We start from the raw sequence: 8429 nt of genomic DNA, 5'->3' as shown, positions 1-8429 counted from the left end.
TTCCCATGAGCGCACAGAGGAGATCTGACCTCCCCCAGCTGGAGAGAGACACACAAAGAGACAGAGAGGCAGAGATGGATAGAGAGAGAAAGACAGAGAGACCTCATGGTCCTCCAAAGACTACCCACTTTTTCAATAGAACTGCTCAGCAGCTCAATGACTCGTTTTGTTCTTTTCTTTTCTTTTCTTTTTTTCTTTTTCTTTCTTTTTTTTTTTTTTGAGACGGAATTTTGCTCTTGTTGCCCAGGCTGGAGTGTAGTGGCATGACCTCGGCTCACTGCAACCTCTGACTCCCAGGTTCAAGCGTTTCTTCTGCTTCAGCCTCCCAAGTAGCTGGGATTACAGGCATGCACTACCACGCCTGGCTAATTTTGTATTTTTAGTAGAGACGGGGTTTCTCCATGTTGGTCAGGCTGGTCTTGAACTCCCGACCTCAGGTGATCCGCCTGCCCCAGCCTCCCAAAGTGTTGGGATTATAGGCGTGAGCCATTGTACTGGCCAAATGACCCCATTTCTTTCCCTCCTCTTCCATCTCCAACCTGTGCCTGTGTGGCTAATGCTGTTTGGTGAAGTCACTGACCACCTTCCTGTTGCTGAATTCTAGCAGAGCTGTTGGGGCAGCACCGCGCAGATAATTCCTCCTTCCATCCTCAGACTCTGAACCCTGACTTGGTGGCACTCCAGTCCCCTGGTTTTCTTCCTGCTGCACAGGTCACTCCTCAGTCTCTCCAGGGCCACCACTTCTGGCCGCTCTGAGAGTTGAAGTTTCCGTAGTACCAGCCCAGGCGCCTTCTCCATTGCCCTCTCCCCTCCTTACCTCCACACTCTCTTCCTAGGTGATGTCATGCCTTTAAATCCATGTCTGAGCTGATGCTCCCCACATTCCTAGTGCCAGCCCTCTTGGCTTCCAGCTGCATACTTGATATCCCTCCCCAGATGTCCCGCAGGCACCTCAAACCCAGTGTGTGCACCCCGAGACTCCTACTTTCCCAGTGAAGCCACGTGTGTGCCAACCAGAGCCTCTAAACTTGGCAGGAATATGCCTCAAGTCTCCTCGAGGAGACTCTTTTTCAAGCCTCTATCAAGTCTCTATTGAGACTAATAGTAAAAAGGTAATTAAACTCATCCACAAACTCCCAGGGACCTGATGATATTCTTCTTCTCCATTAATGAAGGCTTGAAGTGAAACCAGTATCCTCTGCGAGTCCACAAAATCCCTTAAAATTATAAAACATTCTAAAACTGAAAACTAGAGGAAGTACTTAACTACACCACTCAGAGATTCATTTATTCATTCAGTAACTGTTGGGTTCCAGCATGTGCCAAGATAAGGGTCAGGGATAAGTTGGTGAACACAACTGTCCCAGTGCCTGCCCCTATGGGGCTTCGCCAGGCAGGAGACAGACAGTAACAATCCAAATGGACATATATAAAGCTCCCACTGCCCAGCACAGTGGCTCACACCTGTAATCCCAGCACTTTGGGAGGCCAAGGCAGGCAGATCATGAGGTAAGAAGATTGAGACTATCCTGGCTAACTCGGTGAAACCCCATCTCTACTAAAAATACAAAACATTAGCCAGGTGTGGCGGCACGTGCCTGTAGTCCCGGCTACGTGGGAAGCTGAGGCAGGAGAACCACTTGAACCCGGGAGGCGGAGGTTGCAGTGAGCTGAGATCACGCCACTGCACTCCTGCCTGGGCAACAGAGCGAGACTCCATCTCAAAAAAAAAAAAAAAAAAAAAAAAAGAAAAGAAAAAATCTCCCACTAAAGGCTGTGCTCTTTTCTAGGTACTTTACGGTATAAGCCCATTTAACTCTCACAGCGGTGCCTCGAGTGGGTACATCTATCGACCCATTTTACAGATGAGGACACTGCAGCATGGAGAGAGGATATAATGCAGCCAGGGCTGCACAGCTCCTGCCAGGCAAAACCTCTCTCATCCAGGCCGTCTAACTGCAAAGGCCATGCTCTTGGCTGTGGTTCTGTCAAGATGCCAACAATGAGATCAATAAAATGTGTAATTGCAAACTGTGATAAGTGCTATGGAAAAAATCTTGGGGTGCTGGAGGAGCAGAGAGGAGGTTCAACCTAGTCCAAAAAGCTAGGGAGGACATCTCTGAGGAAGTGATATTTCAGTGAAGACTCAGGATGAGTAGACATAGCCCAGGCAAAGAGTTGAGACAAGGGCATCCCAGGAAAAAGAAAGGGGCTGTGCAAAGGCCGTGAGGCGGGTAAGTTCAGCACAGAGAGGTCCCTCATAGCAGTCTAGCAAAAATAAAGTGAGAGGCTGGATGCAGTGGCTCACACCTGTAATTCCAGCACTTTGGGAGGCTGAAGTGGGCGGATCACTTGAGGTCAGGAGTTCGAGACCAGCCTGGCCAACATGGTGAAACCCGGACTCTACTAAAAATACAAAAGATTAGCCAGATGTGGTGGCAGGCGCCTGTAATCCCAGCTACTTGGGAGGCTGAGGCAGGACAATCGCTTGAACCCGGGAGGTGGAGGTTGCAGTGAACCAAGATCGCACCACTGCAGCCTGGGCGAGAGAATGAGACTCTGGCTCAAAAATAAAATAAAATAAGGAATATGTGCATGGTGGAAAGTAAAGGACACTGGGCGAGGGCGGAAGGGTTGATGCCTGGAGGACATAGGCAGCTGCTGGCGGGATGGGATTTAGGGGGCTCCTAGAACCTCTGCCGGCCTAATCATCTCTTCTTCACATCGTGTCTATGTCCTGAGAGTTCCCCATTACTGCTCTGTCCTCGAGGTTGTGAAAAGCAATTCGCGATGTCCAGTTTCCTGAGGAAAGTCCCACACCTGTGGGAGATACAAAGCCTGGCTTCCTCCGTGGAAGCTTCTTCTTCATCACAAGTGAGCCCCAGCTCTGCTCAGCCACCCTGCCCGGCACTGCAGCTCCAGGAGGAGGACGGAGTTGGATTCTTGCTCTCCAGGGGCCCACTGTGAGGGAGAAGCAGACAAGCCAGCAACTGCTGCACAGTGGGCCTGGACTGTGGTACAGAGATGGCTGAGACCTAGTGGTGTTTCCAAATTGGGAGTGACCAGCCCCATAGGGAAATGTGGTGGGCGGGGAAGGCTTCCCAGCAGAGGTGATATTTGAACAGGACCCCAGGGCTCACCAGGTGCAGAGGGGGAAAGGCAGTCCAGGAAGAAGGAGAGAGGGAAGAGAGGAGGGTGAGGATGACCTGAATCCTTCAGAGACCTGACTCGGCCTCAGGCAGAGATCTGGGAGGTGGGCTTCTCCCACCTCACAGGAGAGGGCTAGAATCATCATTTCCATTTAACAGACGGGGAAACTGAGCCTTAGAGAGAGGTTAACTAATTTTCCCAAGGGCGCCTGAGTGGCAGAGCTGGGATTCAAACTCAGACTCTGACTCCAGAGGTGGAACTCAGATCCTTCAAACTATGTTGCACCCCAAGTCATTGCCAGTACCCCTGAGAGCTGGACAGGCTTTGACAGGCAGGGAATGAGCACTGGCTGCACTGGGGCATGGAAATGTTCTGGTCCCAACACAGCCACTGGCTCTGCAGTGCTCACGTCCCTCTGAAGGGCTCATGTCCATCTGTCTGTCATCTGCAAACAGACTCCTGCCCCTTCTCCCCCACGGGCTGCTGTGAGGCACTGAGGAGTGTCACAGGCAACATCTCCTTTGGGCCGGAACCCCTGGCAGTACCTGGAGGGCAGCTGATGCCACACAAGGCCAGCTGGAGGAGCCTGGAAGGAGGTGGGGCGGAGATCTGAGAAGCATCGACTGCAGCTGCCCTCCGTCCCTGCCGCCATCTCCACCCTCCACCACCAGGCCAGTGTAATCAGGGCTATCCATCACTCTCCCTACGGGCCAGGTGCCTGCTGGCGGCGGTACCACTGCCAGCTTGTCCATATTTCATCAGCCTGTGAGAAAGAAGCGAGGGAGCAGAGGAGGGAAGATGGAGCCTAGGGGAACGGGCCCATCAACCACAGTGGCTGCCCCTGCAGCCAGCCCCTCAACACAGGCTCTGTCAGCTGGCCCAGGCCACAGCCAGGCACCCTATTGGGAGGCTCTAGGGTGTGGGTCAGGCAGATGAGGTGCTGTGGAGATAGTGATAATGGGGACAAGGACCTGCCATTCTTCTGGAGCCCTTACCTGGTGCCAGGTGCTGTGAAGGCACTTCATGTGCATTGCATTATCCAATCTTCTCAACTACCCTATGAGTGGGGCTCTGCCACGCCTTGCACTTTGTGGGTGGAGAAACTGAGGCCCAAATGATAAGTAGCCCACCTGAGGCTCTGCTCAGATGTGGCCAGGGCAAGATTCAGCTCAGGCACTCGGGTTCTGGCAACCTCACTCCAGCCCCAGCCCCTGTGTTTCCCTGTGTGTGTTCGGGACCATGGACTTGCATTCCACTTACAGGCTGAACAGCTTGGGCTATGCCGTCCCCCTCTGAGCCTCAGTTTCCTCCTCTGTACAATAGCTGCTTCCCAGGGTGACGGTGAGCTTTGGGTAAATGACTGCTACTCAGAGCCAGCCCGAAAAACATCCTTCAAGCCTTGGCTCAGACATCACTGTCTCGGCAAGGCCTGGTTAAGGTTGCAGCGGCCCTGCTCCCCCCGCCGTCTGCTCTGTCCTGTCTTCCAGGTCGCGTATGGCCTCCTCTCCATTCCATTTATCACCCATCTCTGCTGCAGGGAGGCTGGGGTCCTGCTGATTTTTTCTGAGCAGTCTGGGAGCCTGGAGCAGCCCCAGGGCGAGTGGTTCCTGTGCATTTTCAGAGGGAATGAATACACGGATGGGTATTCTATTCCCCCTTTTCAGGGGCCTCTTAGAAACAGGAGGATCGGGGGTGAGATTTAGCTGTCAGGGCTAGGCAGGGCCAGAGGGGCTGGGAAGGAGGTATTCACGGAAGGGGAAAGAAAACACGTTGACTCTGGGCCAGGGGGATGGGCAGGGAGTGAACCCAGGCATGGGAGGGATGGACTTCTCCAGGGTGGGGGGGTGCCATTCCAGATTTCAATTCCCCCTGGGTGCAGAGGGTCCATCAGCCTGGAACAGCCACGTCCAGAGTGTGTCCCCCCCACCCCCCAGCACACCTGCTGTCCCCTCCTTTCCCAGGGGTCCCGAGGCCTCGGGCTGTCTAGCCAGGGCCTTGTTGCCCCCACAACAGGTCCTCTGCCTGCCTCACGCTCATTCAGCCCGGGTTGGGCATCCACAAGCTTCTCAGTCTGCTGCTGATTTAGAAAGGTCATTCCAGGCCAGGCGTGGTGGCTCATCCCTGTAATCCCAGCACTTTGGGAGGCCGAGGCGGGGAGGATCACCTGAGGGCAGGAGTTCGAGACCAGCCTGACCAACATGGAGAAACCCCATCTCTATTACAAATACAAAATTTGGCAGGCGTGGTGGTGCATGCTTGTAATCCCAGCTACTTGGGAGGCAGAGGCAGGAGAATCTCTTGAACCCGGGAGGCGGAGGTTGCAGTGAACCGAGATTGCACCACTGCACTCCAGCCTGGGTAACTAGAGTGAAACTCCATCTGGAAAAAAAAAAAAAAAAAGGTCCTTCCAATCCAGAGTCATAAATGGCAGAACTTCATGACTCTTGGAGACTCGGATCCCCTGAGGAGAGAATGAGCTCAGAAAGGAAAAGTGACTGTTCAGGTCAAACAGCAAGGTCTGCCAAATCCTGTCCCAGACTCAGTGGAGGGAAAGTCCTGGTACACCCCCTGCACCTTCCTTTGCATCCTCCCCCAGCTCCCATCTTCTAGAAATCCAGCCTGGCTCTCAAGTCCCTGGGTAAGCCAGGTGCCCTCCACCCCTATCCCCAGCCCCTCACCCTTCCCTGCCCCAGGCATACTCTGTGCCTGCTTCAGGTGTCATCTCTGCCCCAGGTGTGTTCTCTGCTCCCCCTTCCCTGCTGTGCTCCCTGTCTCAAGTGTACTCCCTGTCCTAGCGTGCCTCCTGCCCCAGATGTGCCCCCCTGCCCCAGATGTGCCCCCTGCCCCAGATGTGCCCCTTGCCCCAGATGTGTCCCCTGCCCCAGATGTGCTCCCTGCCCCAGATGTGCTCCCTGCTCCAAATGTGTCCCCTGCCCCAGATGTGCTCCCTGCCCCAGATGTGCTTCCTGCCCCAGAGGTGCTCCCTGTCTCAAGTGTGCTCCTTGTCCTAGCGTGCTCCCTGCCCCAGGTATGCTTCCTGCCTCAACTGTACTCCCTGTCCTAGCATGCTCCCTGCCTCAGGTGTGCTCCCTCCCCCAGGTGTGCTCCTTGTCTCAGGTGTGCTCCCTCCCCCAGGTGTGCTCCCAGGTGTGCTCCCTCCCCCAGGTGTGCTCCCTCCCCCAGGTGTGCTCCCTGTCTCAGGTGTGCTCCTTGTCTCAGGTGTGTTCCCTCCCCCAGGTGTGCTCCCTGTCTCTGGTGTGCTCCCTGCTCCAGGTGTATTCTCTGCTCCCACCACTGCTCAAAAGCTCAATCTGGCCCCTGGGTCTTTGCACATGCGATTCCTTTGCCAGGGTACCTGCTCTGCTCTAGCCAATTGTCACACCATTTTTAGGAACCAGCAGGAGTCCCACCTCCTCCAGGAGGTCTTTTGAGTCTACCCTGTGGTTGAGGCTGCCAGCCTTGACTCACAGGGTTTCAAGTATTGTGTGTTTCCAGATCTTCTCTGAGTTTCAGGTGATTTGGAGGGGAGGTTACGTGGAAGGAGGCCAGGCAATCAATAGGCTTATATTTCTCTGTTCCTCCAAAGCCGTGTGACCTTGAATCAGCTACTAAGCTGCTCTGAGCCCCAGTTTTGTCCTCATCTAGAAGATGAGGCTGGTGAAGGATTCCATCCTCAGCTAACTCATGGGGCTGAGTGAAAGGGCAATGTGGGTGGTGCAGGATGGTGCATGTGTGAGGGTTAACCCCTCCTGGGGCTCAGGAGCTGCGGTGGCCACGCATTCTTCATTGTCTTCTTCTTGAGAGTCCTGGGCTAGGTCCCTGGGAGGACTCAGCATGTACTCACAGAGTGGTACTGGGACCATCCCTGTAACTGTCTGTCCCCTACAGACTGCACCCTCTTTGAGGTCAGGGACCAGGTCTTTTTAATCTTCCCATCCTCAGCACAGGGCACAGGGCAGGTGCTCTGCTCTTGCTCCTAGAACTAAAGAGCTGGTGCAGTTGGCTCTGGGAGCATGCTCCAGCCAAGGATGAAGCCTTAGAGGTCGTTTCATCAAAAACCTTGTTATTGTACGGACGGGGAAACTGACACTCAGAAAAGGGGAGGGGCATGCTGAGTGTATAGTATAGCACCAACTTTGGAGACCGATCTGGGTTTGGATCCAGTTCTTCAACTTCCTGGCAGTGGAACCTTGGGCAAGTCATTTGTTTCTCTTAGCCTCAGTTTTCCCATCTGTAAAATGGGGCCAATCATGAAGGTTGCTGTGGGGGTAAAGTGAGATTGCATCAGGGAAAGAGCATGGACAGTGTCTCACATGCGCCAGGTCTCCCCAAAAGGTAAGTTCTTTTCTCTTTGCCCACAGCCTTGCACATTAGTGGCAGATCGGGGTGAGGGAGTAGGGAGAACCAGATCACCTGTTTCCCGCTCAGCTTCCTTTCCACTCTCTTTATTGAGAAGTTGGCTGTTTTCCCCTCTGAGCTGGCCCAGTCCAATCAGCCAATACCCGATCCTACCCCCACACACCTTATCTATGGAAGGGAGCTATTGGATCTTCCCAGGAGGTTCTAATCAATGCAGCTATAGGTATTTTCTGCCAAAGTCTAGCTCTGGTTTCCTCACCTTCTCCATTACACTGGCACCTGTACCATCTCTCAAGTCCCTTCCAGCTCAGAAACTCTGCTCATTGAAGATCAGGTCACCCTCCTCCCCAGTCCACAGACAAATGGTCCCCTTCTTCCCTCTCTCTCAGAAGCACCCCCCTCCCCACCCTGGACATCCCTGGGAGAAGGAGAAGGCACATTCTAGGGACCACAGCTGGACCAGTCTGTGCCCCAACAATGGATGGCATCTCATATAGGGGCAGTGATGTGGTAGAGAGGGAGCTGCTCTGCAGGCAGACAGACTGGGATGTGAACCCCTCTTCTCCTCCTCCCTAGCTGCACAACCAGGCCAGTCACTCTGCCTCCTTTTGAATGGGTACCAGAACCACTACTTGGCACATTTGTGGATGAACGTACCCAGCACAGCACTTTCTTCTCTTTTGGCTACTCCTGTGCTGAATTTGGCAGCCCTAATCTCCGTTGGGGAGGCCCCATCCTGGCCTAGTCCTCTCTGGCTGCCCTAGGCCCTGTCTGTATAACCACCTCCACTGGCTTTCCTGTCCTATCTCCAAGTTCCTCAGGGGCAGGCCCCCAGTGCCGTAACTCCCTAGTTACATGTGCCTCCATCTACCTGCCCATGCATCTTTCATCACCCCTCTGCCCACCCACCTGTTTACTTG

This window comes from Hylobates moloch, unplaced genomic scaffold (genome assembly GCF_009828535.3).
Source record: "Hylobates moloch isolate HMO894 unplaced genomic scaffold, HMol_V3 SCAFFOLD_19, whole genome shotgun sequence".
In the NCBI taxonomy this organism is placed as follows: Eukaryota; Metazoa; Chordata; class Mammalia; order Primates; family Hylobatidae; genus Hylobates; species Hylobates moloch.
Note: the sequence above shows the minus strand (reverse complement) of the source record.